Genomic DNA, 17,906 nt, shown 5'->3' with positions numbered 1-17,906 from the left:
AAATTTAAAAAAAAAAAATCACAGAAACCATTTGAAAAAAGTTTCATTCGAAAACCTCAAACCATGAAGATTCTATGAAAATTCAAAGAACCTATTGCAATAAAACGGCAATTTCATACTTTAACCCCTAATAATAATGATAATAATAATAACATACACACTCATAGCCCCACACTCATCCAAACTCACGAGAGAAATAAATGTAGGCCTTCTTCCGGTCCGGGAATCGAACCCGTGACCTCTGCGTGGCGTCCAGCACAGTGACCGTTCGGCCGCCGAGGTAGTACAGAATATTAAAAAATAACTAGCACACATATCATTGCCGTCTTAAGATCATCATCGATTGCTAGCTAGATAGATGGGCAAGATAGGTCTGTGCAATTTAACATTCTGTTTAATTTTTCTTTCTTTATTAAAAATAATTGGTTAAGCCACATTTCATGGAGGAAATCGTTTAATTATTTTATTATAATAATAAGTGGCAGAATGGCAACATAGTATAAACTCCATACAAACAGAGCTGTGCAGCTTATATGTGTGCACGCCCGCCGCGCACCGTGTACGTGTTTTGTCTTATTGCTTTATGGCAGCAAGATCTATTTATTTAAAAAATAAATAAAAGCATTTATAGAATAGTTGCGGAGCGTTTATAGTGTGTGTACATTCGGCCTTAAACTACCACGAAATACGGGTTAAATTTAAAAAAAAATATGCCACCAAACTCGTGTAAATCCAAGGGAATTCGTCGTTATGTAAAAACACATGACAGTTGACAAATGGCTGGAGATTTGCCGTAACGGGACCAATGATTCAAAACGACATGCTTGTACTCCCAACTTTTCTATTACAGTAAAATTTTACGCGAGTTTTGCCACCAAATGTCGAATAAAAGTGAACTTTGTTCCACTTTTTCGAATATTTCCAAACGGAACGCAATATTATTGCAGTTAAACGATTGTTGTTATTTTCTTGATACACTTAACAGCTAGAGTGAATGCGTGTATACCACTGAAGTTGTACTTGTTTTTAATTTACTTGTTTGGTGTAGGAATTCACTGGTGGAGCATTTATCACTAAGTCTGGTGAATTGCCCCATATTTGACCTAAGGTTTTTAGAGCGCACAAATTGCATGCGACCTTAAATTGTATGCACTGGTTCTACATGCACCATATGTCTGCAATTAATACGTGCAGTCCTGGATTGCTGCAATTAAGATATTGACTGCGTGAAGTTCGAGTCGATCGAACGATAGTCCGAGAATCAATAGTGGCGACTGTTATTTTCAAAAGGACGTATGATTTTTTTATGTCTGAAACGACATTTTTTTCAGTACTAACGACAAAAGGTAACCATTACTTGAGAGGTTAATATAAACATAATAATAAAACATCAACACTATTGTTGAAACTTTTATAGAATTCTTAATTTATTTATTTTCATACCCGCACGTCAAAGAAGTTTCACAATTATCGGAAAGTGACGGTGAAGTCCTAAACTTGCATTGGGTCAGCATGGCGGGCTATGGCCTAAACCATCGCCTAGGAGGAGACCCGACCTAGCACCCTAGCAGCATAAATGGGTTGATGACGGATGACACTATTGATGTCGGTTTCGACAGCATTCAGTTGTACATATGTATCGACGTCCCGCATGCAATCCGTCTGGTAGCAACCTAAGGAGTCTTCTGTGCAGGTCTCAGTGATTATCTTTGGTTTTCCAGTTTAGTCAGTCCAATTTCTATCATACGTCTCTCGCCATAAGGTTCCTGAAGCATGGGTGATACCACTAGTGTAGCAATGCAAAATTTCAGCGCTAAAATACGGCCTCCATATTTGAAACCCGTACTCAAGTAGTAGAGGACCGACTTACGTCTTGTACAGCAACAGCAGACAAATAGATCTTTGTATATTTAGGAAAACGCTTTCCTGATCCATTTACTTAAGTCTATTATTCTAACATTTGGATACGAATATTTCTCAAATATGCAATTATTAGGTTTTCGGAACTATCCCCAAAAAATATGTAACTGGGTTTTATAAATATCGATATATATGGACTGGTTTTGTATATTTTATTTACGGTAAGTTTTTACATATACATGAGTACATAATTTAAATATTCCTTACTATTTATATTATTACTTCACTATCATTATTGATAATTTTTAACTGCCTCCGTGGCCGAACGGTTACCATGCCGGACTGCCACGCAGAGGTCCCAGGTTCGATTCCCGGGCCGGGAGAAATAGTTGTATGGCCTACAATTATTTCTCTCGTGAGTTTGGGTGTAATTTGTGGTTGTCTATGTGTGTGTCCATGGCACCCGCGACACAGGGTTTTCCCTAGTGCGGGGCTATGTTGAGTGTGTGCGTTATTTATTTAATTAGTGTATAATAGTGGTAGAGCTCCTTGTAAAAGAGTTCGTCCAGGGAAGTACAGCCACATTAATGTGAGCATTACTGTGTTCCGATTTTGAAGGATAAGAGTAGAGGTGAAATTACATGCACTTGGAACTTGCCAACTTAGGTTTCAGGGTGATTGGCGCAATGGCAGTGTCTTGCAAATCTTTGCGATGTACAGCTCTGTATGGCACTGCTACTGCATGGATAGACTTGTTCGTCCCGTCACTTGGTATTGTTAAAAAAAACTAAACTAAACTCTTATATTATTGATTTGTATTATTTTTGTAAAATAACTCCATTATGCTATAATTATTAAATACAAAGATCGAACCCAAAAAAATCTTTCTCTGATATAAAGTTTTTGCATTAAGTTTTTCGGCTTTTGATGCCACAATCGCCGTGGTCGCAGGTTCTCTTTCTATTTAATAATTAAACTCCTATATTCGAAAACACTCAATGGTGTAGTATCCACGAACGAATCGAACCCAGAATTCTATGTGAGACACCAGTGCCGCCGCCCAACTAGGTTATCATTGCTATTTCGCGTACTTCATTATTATTCCTGTGTAATATCGGGAAAAAAACTACAAGAAGATTATGTTATTATCTGTTACATAAGAAAGTCAACTCTTTGTATATTTAATTAACTCATAGGTAACTAAGAAAACTTGACATTTATAACCATTACAATGACGACGTTAGTCTTATATTTTTAGAGTGGATTAAATTCATCTCGTCCATTACCATTAATTCACAGGAATTATACAGGTTGAAATCAGATGGTTTAACAATATTTTGACGATGCATTATTATAATCATGAATATAAACAAAGTTAATGGATTTTAGTTTAAAAAAACATTTTTGTTTCGTTCTTTGCAAATCAATTAAACAGCAGATATAAGTTTTTATCAAGTTAGTATTTAAAGTTGAATCAAACTTTTGTTATATATTAGTTCGAAAACAAACGATACCATGTGACGGGACGAACTAGTCGTGCGCCGGTGGTAAGCGATATGTCTATCCATAACAGTTGCAGTACCACTCAGGGCTTTAAAACACAAAGATCCCGTCATCGCCGCTGCCTCATCCTGAGACATGAGTTGACAAATTAACTTCACGAGCGCTCTTACCCTTTATAACCGGAACGCAGTAACGCTCACATTCCTGCTTGGCGGTAGAAATAGGTAAGGTTGCGGTACCTCTCTGGACGAACTCTTTCACAAGGAGCTCTACTGCTACAATAAAAACAAATTTATTGCACGTGTTTTGTTACACCCTATATACCAGTTAGTAACTATTAATATTGGATATGGACGCGCTAAGAGAGTCGCGAGTAATCCTGTGGCGACTGGGGGCATTTTATAGCTATGGAAAGTTACCGCCGCTACTCCGCGCATGAGTAATATCCACACGTGTATTCGAAATGGAATCTAGGCATTCTTACACAAAGGATTCCTGGCATAATAGGCCGCGGAGTGCGAGGGTGGTCACTATGCGAATTGTCGGAAAGCACATTACTAAATTGTTGCTTAGATTGTGTTTCTACATTCCTGAAAATCGTCCAATTTAAATCGCACCCCTGGTTTGATAAAGTCACATATGATAATACAAAGTGCTCTTATCACATGAAAGTCGTAAAAATAATACGGACTACGTAAAAAACAATAATATGTTTTATAACTTCTCCTATTTAAGGATAACTAAGTCATCGACTAATTTCGTTGGTAGCATCTTTAAACCTCTCTCCGTAAAAGTTGTTACTTTGCAGATGTGGCCTTATTACAACAAAATTCAAAAGTAAAGAAAAATTATATTGAACATTACTATGCGCACATAGTTAAAGAATTTTGACGGTCATAACAAAGCAAGGTAAAACTGGAAAATCAAATCGGACAATTTCACGACGTAGATGTTTACTTCATTTCTTTTATTACACTTCTCAGCTAATGTGATTAACCGTCAAGGATAAGTTGTCCAAGGCTCGTCTTGTCGTCGGGTCGGGGCTAAATGAGGAACGGGCAAAAACGTTGGGTCACAACTGCCGCGCCGACCGCCAGCCGCCAGCCCTGTCACTACCAACCTCCAGATTATATCGCAAAATCCAATTTCGTGGTTTTGTTATCGCACTCTACAGGAAATTCCCAAGATTATTTTTCTTCTAATCATTTAAGTTTGTTGTAAGGTAGTGTGAGATGGGACATTGCAGATGTTATTGTTTTAAAAAGACTTTAAATTATGTAATCTCAGTACAGAGTAGGTAATAAAAGACCTCAAAACTTACCTGAAAATGCACGAAACCGGGTTCATCCCCAAGGAGTTCTAATTAATGTTTTATTTTATTCATTTTTTTATTAGGGGAGCTTACAGCTACTTTTATAAAACGGATATTTTTTATCATACCAAGTGACGGGATGAAAGTCATGGGCATCGTTGTAAGTAACACGCCTGTCCATAACAGTTGCAGTGCCACTTATACCCTTAAAACGCTAAGATCTGAGAGATACTACCACTGCGCCCGTCACCCTGTGACATAAGTTGTCCAGTCTCATGTGTCTGTAATTTCACCAGCACCCTTAACCTTCAAAATCGGAACGCAGTAATGCTCACATTGAGGTGGCCCTGGACGAACTCTTTCACAAGGAGCTGTACTACTAAGAAATACCAATTATCAATAATGATAGTGAAGTAATATACTTATTTCATGTATTCATGTATATGTAAGTAACTTACTGTAAATAAAGTATACAAAACCAGTCCATATATTTCGATATAAAAACCCCGGTTACATATTTATTAGGGGTAGTTCCGAAAACCTAAAAATTGCATATTTGAGATATATTCGTATCCAAATGTTAGAATAATAGACTTAAATAAATGGATCAGTAAAGCGTTTTCCTAAATATACAAAGATCTATTTGTCAAGCTGTACAAGACGTAAGTCGGTCCTCTACTTGAATACGGGTTTCAAATATGGAGCCCGTATTTTAGTAGCTGCATATATACATATTTTCAGCGCTGTAATTTTGCATTGCTACACTAGTAGTACACAGTAACGTGAGTATTACTGTTTGACATCAGAATTAGGTAAGGTGGCAGTACTTCCCTGTACGAACTCTTTTACAAGGAACTCTAATGCTACTAAAATACATTATGATCAATCACATGCTAATTAAGAGCTTCAATATATAAACATAAGAAAATAACAATACAATAACACAAACTGACGCATCTACGAGATCACAACAATCGCCTTATCAGTCACTAGATAAGAAATTATTAGTCATAATAGTTTTTATATTCTTAACGCTATTGCAGAACAGGTCTATATGGGACCGCCATCATTATCACTACATACATAACTGTTAATTCTAAAATTAGTTCGACTAAATGGAACTTGGGACAAATTATGCTTACGAAATACAAATTTAAATAAAAATGGGAATAAACATGACCTTTGAAGAAATTGCCGAGATCTTATTTTGATTTCTAACGGTACCTATATCCATTTAACTTTTCATAAAAATATTAATATTCCTAGGTATCATTAATTTGCGGTTACTTTTTTATTTTTATAAATAATTCATTTTTCTTTCGACTTTTTAATCTGTGCTACGCGAAGTTCTTTAGGTAAAAGAAATATAAATAGAATGTTGGGAAGTTTCATGTTTCGCTAAGTAGATTTATTATTGGATAAAATTGTACGAGTCGGTAATAAGATTTGAGAAATGAACGGTATGTCAACGGCATGCTACCCTCGGCTTTAAGGCAAGATAAATGAGCCGCCGTAATGCAACGGATCATACTTTTCATAAAAAAAACAAACTTTGCAAAATTTTCGAAAAAGGGAAAATTGGGAATTAATTAGCGGCTAGAATGTAATATACCTACCGCTTTTGACTTGCATTTATGAAGGTATTGAAAATATTTGCTAGAATTTACAAACATGCATTTTTGGGAGTACAATGAGTAAACATAGTCAAGATCATACCAAAAAAGTCATCATAATGAAAGATAAGAATAATGTGCCAGAGTACCACAGGAACGGAATTCAGTCTGGGGCACTTCTCAGAGCAGAAAGAACATTTCCTAAATTGCTCCTACTGGGAAACTTCAGCGAGTGCCCATAGTGCAAACTGTTGCCCCACTGAGGTCGTCAAATAAAATCATCTTTAAAAAAGTTTTTCATGTTTACTTAAAGTGAAAAGTCAGGGGCCTGAAAAGGCCGCATTGGCGGAACCATAATATGATTTAATTAACAATTCATGTTACGAATTTTCAAACGAAGCAAAAAACGCAATTCATCTATTTGACAGTGTTCTATGAAGACGTCCATAGAACTCTGTCAAATAGGTGAATTGCGTTTTTTCTTTTGTTTGAAAATAATTGTCAATTAAATCATGTTATCATTCGGCCAATGCGCCCTTATTATGCCCCGAACTCTTTTTGAATAGCTAGAAGTTTAAATACATAGTAATTTTTGTAGGTTTGTTTTACAAGTACTTTTAAAAGAAATAAAATAAATTACTAAAAACTCATTTGTTAAACTTTTCTATAAAAAACCTCTAGATTAGCAATGACTTTTGAGAGCCAACTTCAAACAGATTTATATTTAAGGTTAGAATTTCAAAATGGCCACCGTGAAAATACACGATTTCCCGCGAAAAAGTGTCAGAAAATTAAACTATTGAAGAAAAATTACAATAAAAAATTTACAGAAAGATGAAAAATTTTACTATAACTACTTTATATTTGATGGAATACCTAAGTATAATGTTACAGACTTCTTCCTCGTAAAGAACGCAGGGAACCGTAGGTTGAACGTTTTGTTGATTGTTGATTCAATAGAGTCATCTATCTGCTGATGATATTGGTTAATGAAGGTTTTGATCCTACAGCTATTGTTTAGAAGTCAGCAAAGAAAGCGCTCAGGGCTTTGAGCCGCCATTTTTAATTAAGAGTGGCCATGACCTGTTGGTTCCTTGATGCCTTTGAATCATTTCTTTTTTTGTCCTTCTGGCGCTCCTTTTCCTAGGTTCTTACTTTCGCTAGTTATCCTAAATAAGCATATTCCAATCAAGTCCACTGAAATTTGTTTTAGAAAACACAAGAACATTTTTTTTTAAAGTATTAGGTTTTCATCAATCGCGTTGTGGCGCATGACTAAACACATAATTTAACCTCGAGGCTTATTCTTTGGGCTTACAAAGTAAGTCATTCTTCTGAGGATTAAAATTAGTTACTTTATCGCGTGGATTACCTGCGAAACCTGTAAAAGAAGGCAGGTACACAATTGTAGTGTGTTATAGTCAAATCTATACAATTGCTATGTTGTAATAATTTTCATACAACGCTACTTTTTAGGGCGCACAACAGAGTACAGAAACCAACAAAAGACAGACTGCAACCACGGCCTACTAGGAGTAGAATTTGTTTCTACGTAGAGTGTACAAGTGAAATTTTTATAGCGTTAATGGATAGATTTTCTAACATACAAGAGTGTTTCGGAAATGTAACGTTATATCTTAGGAAGATACCTATATTTAAATTTTTATTGAATTGATATTCAATTATTTTTATGTGAAATTACTTTATAATATTTATAATTAATACAAAGATCGAACACTCAGAAAAAAATCCTTCGATCCCGGATTCGAACCGACGTCTTCTAGCTTACGAACCATCGGACTTAACGAATTTTTCTATATGCTTGCGACGTATCTTTGTATTTGGTTTTTCAACGACTTTTTTCTGAGTGGTCGATCTTTGTATTAATAATTATAAGATGCCTGCATCTTATAAATTTCATAGGATTTAAAAAAAAGATTTTCACATAATAATTAATATCACATTTTAGAATCAAATATGAACGTTGAACGTATATCTAGCAAGTTTATTTTACAGCTCAACTTGTGCACTTAGAGAATTTGTCGGGGCATTAAAATTTACTTTGTAATTATCCCTTACTGTTATGAAGCAATTAATAATTATATGTAACATTAATTATGTATCTTGGATTTAAATAGCGCATGGATATATCCTGTAAATAATACAAATTTTTGTTAACGGTGGGATTGAAAATATTTTTTCGGATCTAAATCGCATACACTTAAACTGCCTCCGTGGCTGAACGGCTACCATGCTGGTCTGCCACGCAGAGGGCCCAGATTTGATTCCCAGGCCGGGAGAAATATTTGTATGGCCTACATTTATTTCTCTCGCGAGTTTGGGTGTAAATTTGTGCTGTTCAATGTGTCCGCGATACACAGATAGGGTATTTAATAAAAATAACTCTTGTAAATGTAGTGCAAGATAGGGTGGTTTGTATTTTATACTTTGTCATTATATTCACAAGTAACAAAATAATTAAAATAAAACAAGCAATATGCGTCACATCTTGCAGTTAGATTTTAAAATATTGTCTACCAATACGTAAAGTATACATTTGGTGAGCAATTCTGCTGTGACTGTTAAAATGATAGACCTTTAATACGGACTCTTTGTGAATTGTATAACATGCTTTTAATTTTCACATGATAATTATGATTACAAAGAAAACACCTTTTTTTCATTATTCATAACTCTTTTACTTGTGATAACACAAGTTGGTATAAAAAAAATTGATATAGAAGTTGATATGTAACAAAATAAGTATAGTTTAACATTCGACGAAACATAAGGCGTAGAAACATATTACAGGTATATTGTGTATATACGCACATGCACTAAAAATAGTAATCGGAAGACTAAACTAAGTGTAACATTAGCAGTAGATCTCCTTGTGAAAGAGTTCTTCCAAGGAAACACTGCCACTTTACCTATTTCCGTCACCAAGCAGTGGTGGTAGCATTACTGCGTTCCGGTTTTGAAGGGTAAGGGTGCTGGTGATATTGCAGGCACACGGGACTTGTCAACTTATGTCTCAGGACGACAGACGCAGTGGCACTGCAACTTTTATGGACAGGCGTGGAGCTTACCATCAGGCACACGACTTGTTCGTTCCGTCGCTTGATATTATAAAAAAGCATGTTTTTTAATAATATCACTTGGGCATGCACACATTGATCTTTAAGTCAAATAAAAATTAAAAAAAGCGATTATGGTTTGAGTCAAATTTAATCATAATAATTGTAAAATTTTATAATAGACGCCAAAATAATAGAAAAGAGAAAAAGTATACAACAATAATATTTCAATAATACATATACAGTATGTACCTACAAATGACGAAAATTACAAGTCTTGTCTTTAAGAATTCAGACACTGTACAGTCATTAAATTAGTTAATTGCTTTTTAAATAGCATAATAGTTTCCTCAGACATGGTACTTTCGATAAATTATAAAAATAGTTTTATGCATGAAGAAATACGTAAAGTCCTACTTTAAATGTTTATTTAATTATTAACGCCGACCATCCTATACAACTTTACGAATGATTTACTTCTTTCTCGTGTTACCGTGTGCTTAAAAGGCATGGAATGCAATATTACATATCGCCCGATGTATATTTTTTGTCTTCGAACTATTTATAAATTACAATGTATTTCCAGCAAATCCAAACCAGGCAATGCCTAAAGAAGGCTGTAAAAGATTCCCATAGCAGGTGTGCGCGACGCTGAATAGATTGTATGTAGAGCCCTCGGCATGACAACCGGTTGCCATTATTGCAAAAAGATAACTATTTAACTCACTGCGACTACGTGCTTTCATTACGTAATATGTTGCCAATGACTGTGTTGATTGTAAAAGGACATTGTCTTCAAGTATAGCGACGCCACATTAAATTTTTCCTGTACATAGAGGAACATCAAGGATCCCACTGAAGCCATTAAACCATAAGAACCGGGAACTACAAAGTTACCGCTCGTATTAAGACATTTGCATAATATGAGTGTATTATAGAACCATTCGAAAGCCATGAAATTGTAGCAAACTTTTGGAACTCATGTCTTTATTATGATAACATTGCTGTAGAGGAAATGGCGTCGCTCGGTAATGATGTCATTTTGTAACAGATAATGTTACGACTAGACGGTAAATAACTACAACTCCCTAGCGTTTCGACGAAATATATGCAAGGGACATTAAAAGTAAAATAATTTATTTATTTATTTATTCATTTATTATCGCGTATATGAGTTGCAATTGGTTATGCCGGTGATGTGTAGTTGGGTATTGATAATTTCAAATTAACGCATTGCGTTGTGGAGACTAGCGAGGGTTAAAAGAGGGCTAGTGGACATTGAAGATTGTAAAGGTGCTTTTACGTGGCAAGGTTTCGCTATTAACCCGATAGAGGAGCAAATATCTCGTTGCAAAAGGATGAAAAGGGAAATAAAATAACTTGTATGGCGGGTCGGTTGCAAGATGCAGAAATCTGTGCGGGGCGTGGGCTTGGGCGAACCGGTCTAGACGAGATGAACTTTAAGGATCGCGCAAAATGAAATAAAAACGCGCTGAATCGCTACATCGCACCAGACTACGACATCGAGCCCGTAAAGCGACAGATTTTTGGCATCAACCTATTTCGATTACTTTAATTCCCATTTTGTAGACAATGGCACTGAACATACCCAATATCTGCCTAAAAATACTTTATATAAAATAATAAAATAACGGTATATAATAACGGTGTAAAACCGCCAGTTTAGAAATATAAAACTTTAACTTTAACATTTCAATTATATAAATATTTGATAAATTCGATATAATCGGAATATTGAAATTAAGTAGGAAATTTAATTCAAATGATTGATCTCTACATAATAGATTATAAGATTTAAATTTTTTGCGTAAAGAAACTAATTTTGTTGACAGCAATAATGGTTCATACAACGTGCAAGTAACGAGTTGGTACGGTAATGCAGTATCGTATTGTGTTATCGACCTTACTGACTATTACTTTGTACCCATTGAGCAAAAATACCGTGTACTGTAGAGCTCTACAAACAAACCAGACGAACGAGTGCATCAGGGAAGGTACGTATTCACTATAACTACCTCCGTAAACAGACTACATGTTGCTGATGCAAAAGGCAATTTAATTTAATGAGATTTTTTCTAAAGGCACAATAAACTCCGACAGAGTTCGTTGCAAGCTCCCTGGAGAAAACCTCTAATTTACCTTGAGTGGACACAATTGGAAGAAAACACAAGAGAGGGCGTCGCGCCCGATTAAATTAGCGCAGATAAGATTAGTGGCTTCGGAACCACCGCCACCGTATCGCCTCTGCGCCGCCACGCAGCCGAAGACTTATGTGAACATGTTATTTGCAGCCGTCGCCCGGATAACTGACTCTGGTCGCGCCGAATTACCCGCATGCCAGCTGACTCCTACACCCGTTTCACGACACCAATAACACATTAAAGTCGTAATGACGACCTCGTAAAAAAATCCCCTCGCGGTCGTTTCCCGGCTCTATCGTCATCGCGCGTAGACGTCCGTTTCAGGAACATACCTTAGTCTTTCATGAATATTTATCGCAGCAGTAGTGGAGCGGAGTTTCGCGGACCGGACTCGGGCGGGGCTGCACCCTAATGCAATGATTCATATTATTCGGTTTGCGGGCGAGTTGAACGTCTTCCATTTATTGTCATTCATCGAGGAAGTGGGCGGTGAGGGGCGGCGCGGCCCGGTGGCGCCCCCCGCGCTGTGTTCAGTCGCTCGCCGACACTCTCGCTGCCAGCACGCGAGAGCCGCGATGCACGTCGCCTACGCTTGACGCATTCAGTAGCGGTCCGTGTGTGTGTGCCCTCCGTGATTCGACATCGGAGTTCGATCGAGGCGCGAAAGTGCCGCAGCCAGTGCATCCTACCGGAGCTCGTGCCTTAGCGGAGCCAGCAGCCGGTGTTGCCAGTGTCCATAGTCCAGTGCCGGTTTCGCAGCCGACGGCTCAGCTGACCGGCGTGCCTACTGCGTACAAGCGCACGGTGAGTGCGTTCGATCACAGCATGCACGCGCCCGACAATACTTTCTGAGTCTATTTCGAGTCGCTCGCAAAATACGGCACCCGATGGATTGCATGTACGATTGTACGCCGAATTGATTCGCAGTTCTCCACCGCTCGACTGCCAAAGGTTGACGATTTCGTGAAGGAATTGCGTCGATTTTTCAAGTGTCATCGGCTCAGTAGCGAGCGTGTTGATAAACAGTGTCGGTTTGCAAAGATGGGCTACGAGTCTGACTCGTTGTGGAAAGTCGTATTATGTTGTTATGACGAGGAATCGGCTTTCGGGAATGAATGTAGATTGATAATCAAAACATGATTGTTGAGAGTGTGGTCATGTTTCCGCTGTTGCACGGGTGACTTGCAGTGCTGTATGTGCGTCGCAGCGACGTCGGACAGGGCGACACGCGGTACGGTGGTCGGCATCAGCTGACTTCCCGTCGTCGCCCGCCACTCCGCCGTACTCTTGCGCAAAATGTATGCGCCACCCGCTCCTCGCTTGCCTTACTAACGGCACTGGGATATCCCCACTTTGCGGCTTTAATATATTGCTTTTCTTTTTTTTATGCTATAGTAGCAGTCTATCTAGTTACGTTACTGCATAAGCGTACGATTATAATAACAAGCAACTTTTGAAAACAATAAAATTCCTGCATAAAATAAACTCTACATTTCTAGTTTTTAGACAAAAGAAATTAAACAAAGAGTGTAGGTAATATAAATCATGGTCATATTGCGAGTTATTCGAGTACAGCAACCTGTTATCTCTTATCAATCTGCTCTTGCGAAGGTCGCCGGCGGACTGATAAGCTCCAGTAGCTGCCAGCTCAGCCCAAGACTATATGTAGCCAGCAATCACTTTACTTTACGTGCAGAAAATGCAATGTATCTATAATATAATAGAAAGAAATTTGACATTGACTAGAAAGAAATAAGATATAGTTTGTATCCCCATATAAACTTCCTATTGATCGTGTACATTTTATATAAAGAATTTGTTTGCCAAGTTAAAATTACGTTTTGGTAACTTATTATTATTGTTAACATTTTATAATGTTGAGTTTGTTCACCAGACGAAATATAGGAAGATCACAAATACTTTGACTAACTAATTTAATCGAAATGTCGCAGTCGTAATTCAGATTAGGGTCTAATAATAATTTTTAAAAAGAAATATCCTGATCGGATGAGCAACATTTATACCGATGTTTATAAGCCTACACGGCCTACGTACCTACTTACTTTCGTTAAAAATAGACCCTAATTACATGGCTCATTTTAAAACAATTTTACATGATGACATAGTGTTGCATTTTCTGTTTTGCCAAGAACATATGTGTTGTTAGTAATGAATTATAATTTAAAAGTACCTATTTATAATTTGCAATGAACAAGAACAATAGCGTAGATGTTTTTTAACATTTTCAAATAAGGATAGTAACATATTTTGTTTACACAACATTCATCTATATTCTTTGTATTCTTCTTGTTGTGTGTGCTGTTCAGTGTCGCTCTAGTTTATTGTGTTATATTTAACAAACTTTGTATTTTTAATGCGAGAGGCAGAACAGTTCCTCTTGTCTCTCAATTATGTAACGAGATAACATACCAAACGTTTGGTCTGGCGGATAGGTAGTGGTCACTGTGCGTAATTTGTTATCATAAAGATAACAAATTTTTAAAAAGAACAAATCGGCCGACTAATGGGTCAGTCCATTGCCAAGAGGTTATTCAGCTGCGAGGAATGCGTTAGGCGCATTAAGGGGAAATAGACTCCCGTATCTCTGGTACAAAAGACTATTGACACAACGAGATAAGCGTATCTTTACACTAATGTATGAAGGTATCAGCGACTGCTTTACACTCATTGTTCCGTTATCGGGTACGGTTAGCGTATTAACGTATGATAAGCAAATAAATGCCTGCTCTGACGGCTAGCCATGTCCGATGCTCCATCGAATGTCATCTGTCTGCCTACACTTGACTACAATTGGGTGATTTACGCAAATGCTTTTTTTATTTGCCATTATGTACCTTTCGATTTAAGTTGTAGGTGAAAATGTGGAAACAGTCTGTTCAGTTTATACTCAAAAAAATAGAACGCCTGACTTGGCGTTCAAATAAGGGTTTAGTTTACTCGAGACGTATAAATCCTCTCGAGGCCATTCCACAAGGGCTCAATGCCCAGACATAAAAGGAATGCGACAGCGGTGTAAGCCGAAGATTGAAGAATCGTGGAGTGTCTGCAGTTTCCCCTTGTTCAAAGCGAATCTATCGGCAACGATGCGGCGGCGGCGGTGGCGGGCGGCGTGTCGCGTTCGTTCACTTCGCGAGGCTATATTTAGTGGGAGCGCGTTCGCGTCGGGGCTATGGCTGGCTGGAAGCGGAATGCAGTCCGAGCGCCTGCCTGCCTGACCTACCGCAACACCACTGTCACAGTTTCGGCGCACGCACAGCCTCTCACTGCCTACCACACGGGATGCGGCGCACACGTATAACATATACTTATTTTATGTACCGCAATGTAACGCTATACAGTTTTCGCACACGTATCTCACGTACGCGAGATTCAGATGTCGCAAGGCGTTTTGTGAGTCTTAAGCAATTTACTTACATTATACAGACTTTTACGAGTACGAAGAAACAACAAACTCATGAGGTAGGAACCTCGTTAATTGCTGCAAGTTTAGATAAATAGTTAAATTATGCGGGTCATCCCTTCTGTAATTTCTTCCATTCGATAATTTTAGGTATGATGTTTCTCAACGGACTTCGATAAAAATCTCTGTTGCTAGTGTACTTTGGCCTAAAATCCTCAATACACAATGGTTAGCGTAATTTGGCTGAGAGTTTATCCGGGGCGGATGTCTGGGGTGCGTCGGCCGCGGCGGCGCCGCCTGGCTCCGTCGCCGCTATTGCTTCAGATTGATCGCGTTGTTCGCTCGTACACGTCTTGCTTTATCGACACTTCACCAAAGCGTGACGCAACTAACACTCGATGAGCTGACACTGTGTCATTTACCACAAACATTTGCAGACAGAAATTTGAAATATCTTTTAGAAACTTATATGAAGTAAATAGAGTATATGGAGTATATTTTCACAGAAAATTAACATTATTTATCTACTGACACAATGTGATATTTTAAAAAACGTAAACTTTTCCTAAACCAAGTCTATTAGTGAAATGTTAGAAAGTGGATATGGCAATATTAAAAATTACCTATAAAAACATAAAACGTTGACGTCATAAATTGAACACGTAACTTTTATTACTTGTTATCGCGGATATTTGTTGCAGCTCACGATAAAATAAGAGGTGCTTCGCGAGCCGTGCAGATAAGAACTTTTATATTGGTTACCAACCAACACAACTCTGCCTCCATTTCCCGGCCTACGGAAAAGTTTGTTGCAATGCAAGTTATAATGTTGCCAAAGTTGTAACAATATGAACGGCATGGTAATGAAATCGTAAAACTTCGGCAAAGTAAATATTGGAAAGTAGACAACACGAGCGCTGAGGAGTAATTGTTACAATATTTCAACGGAAGTCTTCCTACGCTTCTTTATATAAGCACATACACTTAACAAAAAGAGGAAAAGGGTCTATCTACAAAGGCAAACATACGTAACGTTAATATTATTTATTTTAGTAGCAGTAGAGCTCCTTGTGAAAGAATTCAAGTCAAGGGTAGTACTGCCACCTTACCTATTTCTGCCGCCAAGCAATAATGCAGCATTACTGTATCCAGTTTGATGGGTAAGGGTGCTGGTGAAATTACAGGCACATGGGACTCGTCAACTTACGTCTCAGGGTGATGGACGCAGTGGTAGTGCCCCTCAGATCTTTGCAATATAAAGCTCTGAGTGACACTGCAACTGTTACTTGATGTTGTAAAAAATAATAATAATAAAACCTAATTTTTATGGACTTATGAAACATAGTTATAGACTACGCGAATTTTTTGAAGGTTACAAACCGTATTGAAGCGCGCTTCTTTTACGAGCGCTAAATTATACTAAAGCGCTGTCTACACATGCTTCTATTATGCAAAAGGAGTCCTTGTTACTCCTGCATTCAAATCTGGAACGTTTTGGATGGCAATTTTGCGCTGCAACAGCAATGTAAAGATGGCGACTACATTTTCCAAGAAGGAAACTAAGGAGCGATGTGTTTAAATTACATCAAGCGACGTAGGTCGAAAGTAGCTTTCTCGCTCTGTTTGAAACGGTAATAATAATATTGTTGATGAAAGCATTAATATCTCGCTACATACGGACTAGTGTTTTAATCTACTAACAAAATGGATATTCCCATCTACAAGCTAACTCGGTAAAACTAAAGATACTCTTAAAGGTACTTTTGTAATCTTTGTTTTAAAATCAATTGAACCCTTTGATGGATGAAATACACGCTGAAAATAAAAGTGCCATAAATAGTGAACGACCGAAAAAAATACAATTGAAAACTGAATTTAGCTTTAACAATTAACCGCAGTTTATTCAAAACGAAATTGTTTATACAACAATAATGATTTCTCAGATATAAAATATACTAATATCCGAAAGTAAGAAAATCTGAATCCGGATTAATCTACACACTGGTTAAGTTTCTTTTGACTGTTGAGCGCCGTAATGACTAAGTGCGCATGTAAAAGGTTACGAAAATAATAAAATTCATATAACTGCAATGATAGATTATTTAAATATTAGTCCATAACAGTTAGTTAACTCGCTAGGCTCTTATCACAAGGGCAAAGGTTGAGTGACTATATAATAGAGTTTTTGGCCTTTTGCTTATAAACCGGATAAATACTGTAAATTGACTATTAATTGAAATTAATTTAATTTGATAACGATTTCCATAAATTGATAATTATAAAAAGGCGGCTCGTAATGTGTGATTTTCGTCAAAAGTACGTAAGAATAGTTATGATTGTGCGTTTATGTTATCGCATACTCAGATAAAATAATTTGTTGTCATATAATTTATATGCACAGATAAAAAAATATGTATTCTGAAAAACGTTGCAAGTTACCTATCTTTCTTTATTGTAGGTGATTAAGTTATGATCTAAACATGTATACCATTTACTAAATTGTTACTCACAAAATCTTTTATATAAATATGTATTTTTTTTAATAAACGTATGGAGTATGTTTTTGACGACCTCCGTGATCGAGTGGCTTGCACACTGGTTTTTATCGTGTCGCTATGTCTGAGGTCCCGGGTTCGATTGCAGGCCGGGTCTATGTAGAAACCAACTTTTTTTGTATTGTCTCGAATATCCGTTTTTGCCGACGTTGTTTCCGATTTCCACAACACAAGTGCTTTAGTTACTTCAGGATCAGAGCAACGTATGTGATGTCGTCTAATATTTATTTATTGTATTTGGGAATAGCTCCTGACAGACCCTAATGGCGTCTTCAGCTTTCATAGGCCGAGATTGCGGTGGGTTACTGTACTGGGTCATTTGTACTTTAAAAACTTTCACAACATTTGTATTGATTTTAACGTATTATGAAAAAATCAAAGTGAGCTCTATTCTAAGTGGTTT

At 37.3% G+C, this 17,906-nt stretch overlaps 1 protein-coding gene across 1 annotated transcript in view; it reads left to right on the top strand.

The window, feature by feature from the left end:
• The first annotated feature begins 12,206 nt into the window (after positions 1-12,206).
• LOC113235736 (protein alan shepard) overlaps positions 12,207-17,906 on the top strand; it is a 113,211-nt gene continuing 107,511 nt past the window's right edge. The window contains exon 1 of the mRNA XM_026471618.1: positions 12,207-12,331. The gene's annotated coding sequence lies outside the window, so the exon portion shown is untranslated. The remainder of the gene's footprint in view (positions 12,332-17,906) is intronic.

Source organism: Hyposmocoma kahamanoa, unplaced genomic scaffold, assembly GCF_003589595.1.
Source record: "Hyposmocoma kahamanoa isolate Upper Pololo Valley unplaced genomic scaffold, ASM358959v1 88, whole genome shotgun sequence".
NCBI lineage: Eukaryota > Metazoa > Arthropoda > Insecta > Lepidoptera > Cosmopterigidae > Hyposmocoma > Hyposmocoma kahamanoa.
This window is presented reverse-complemented; position numbering and strand designations above follow the sequence as displayed.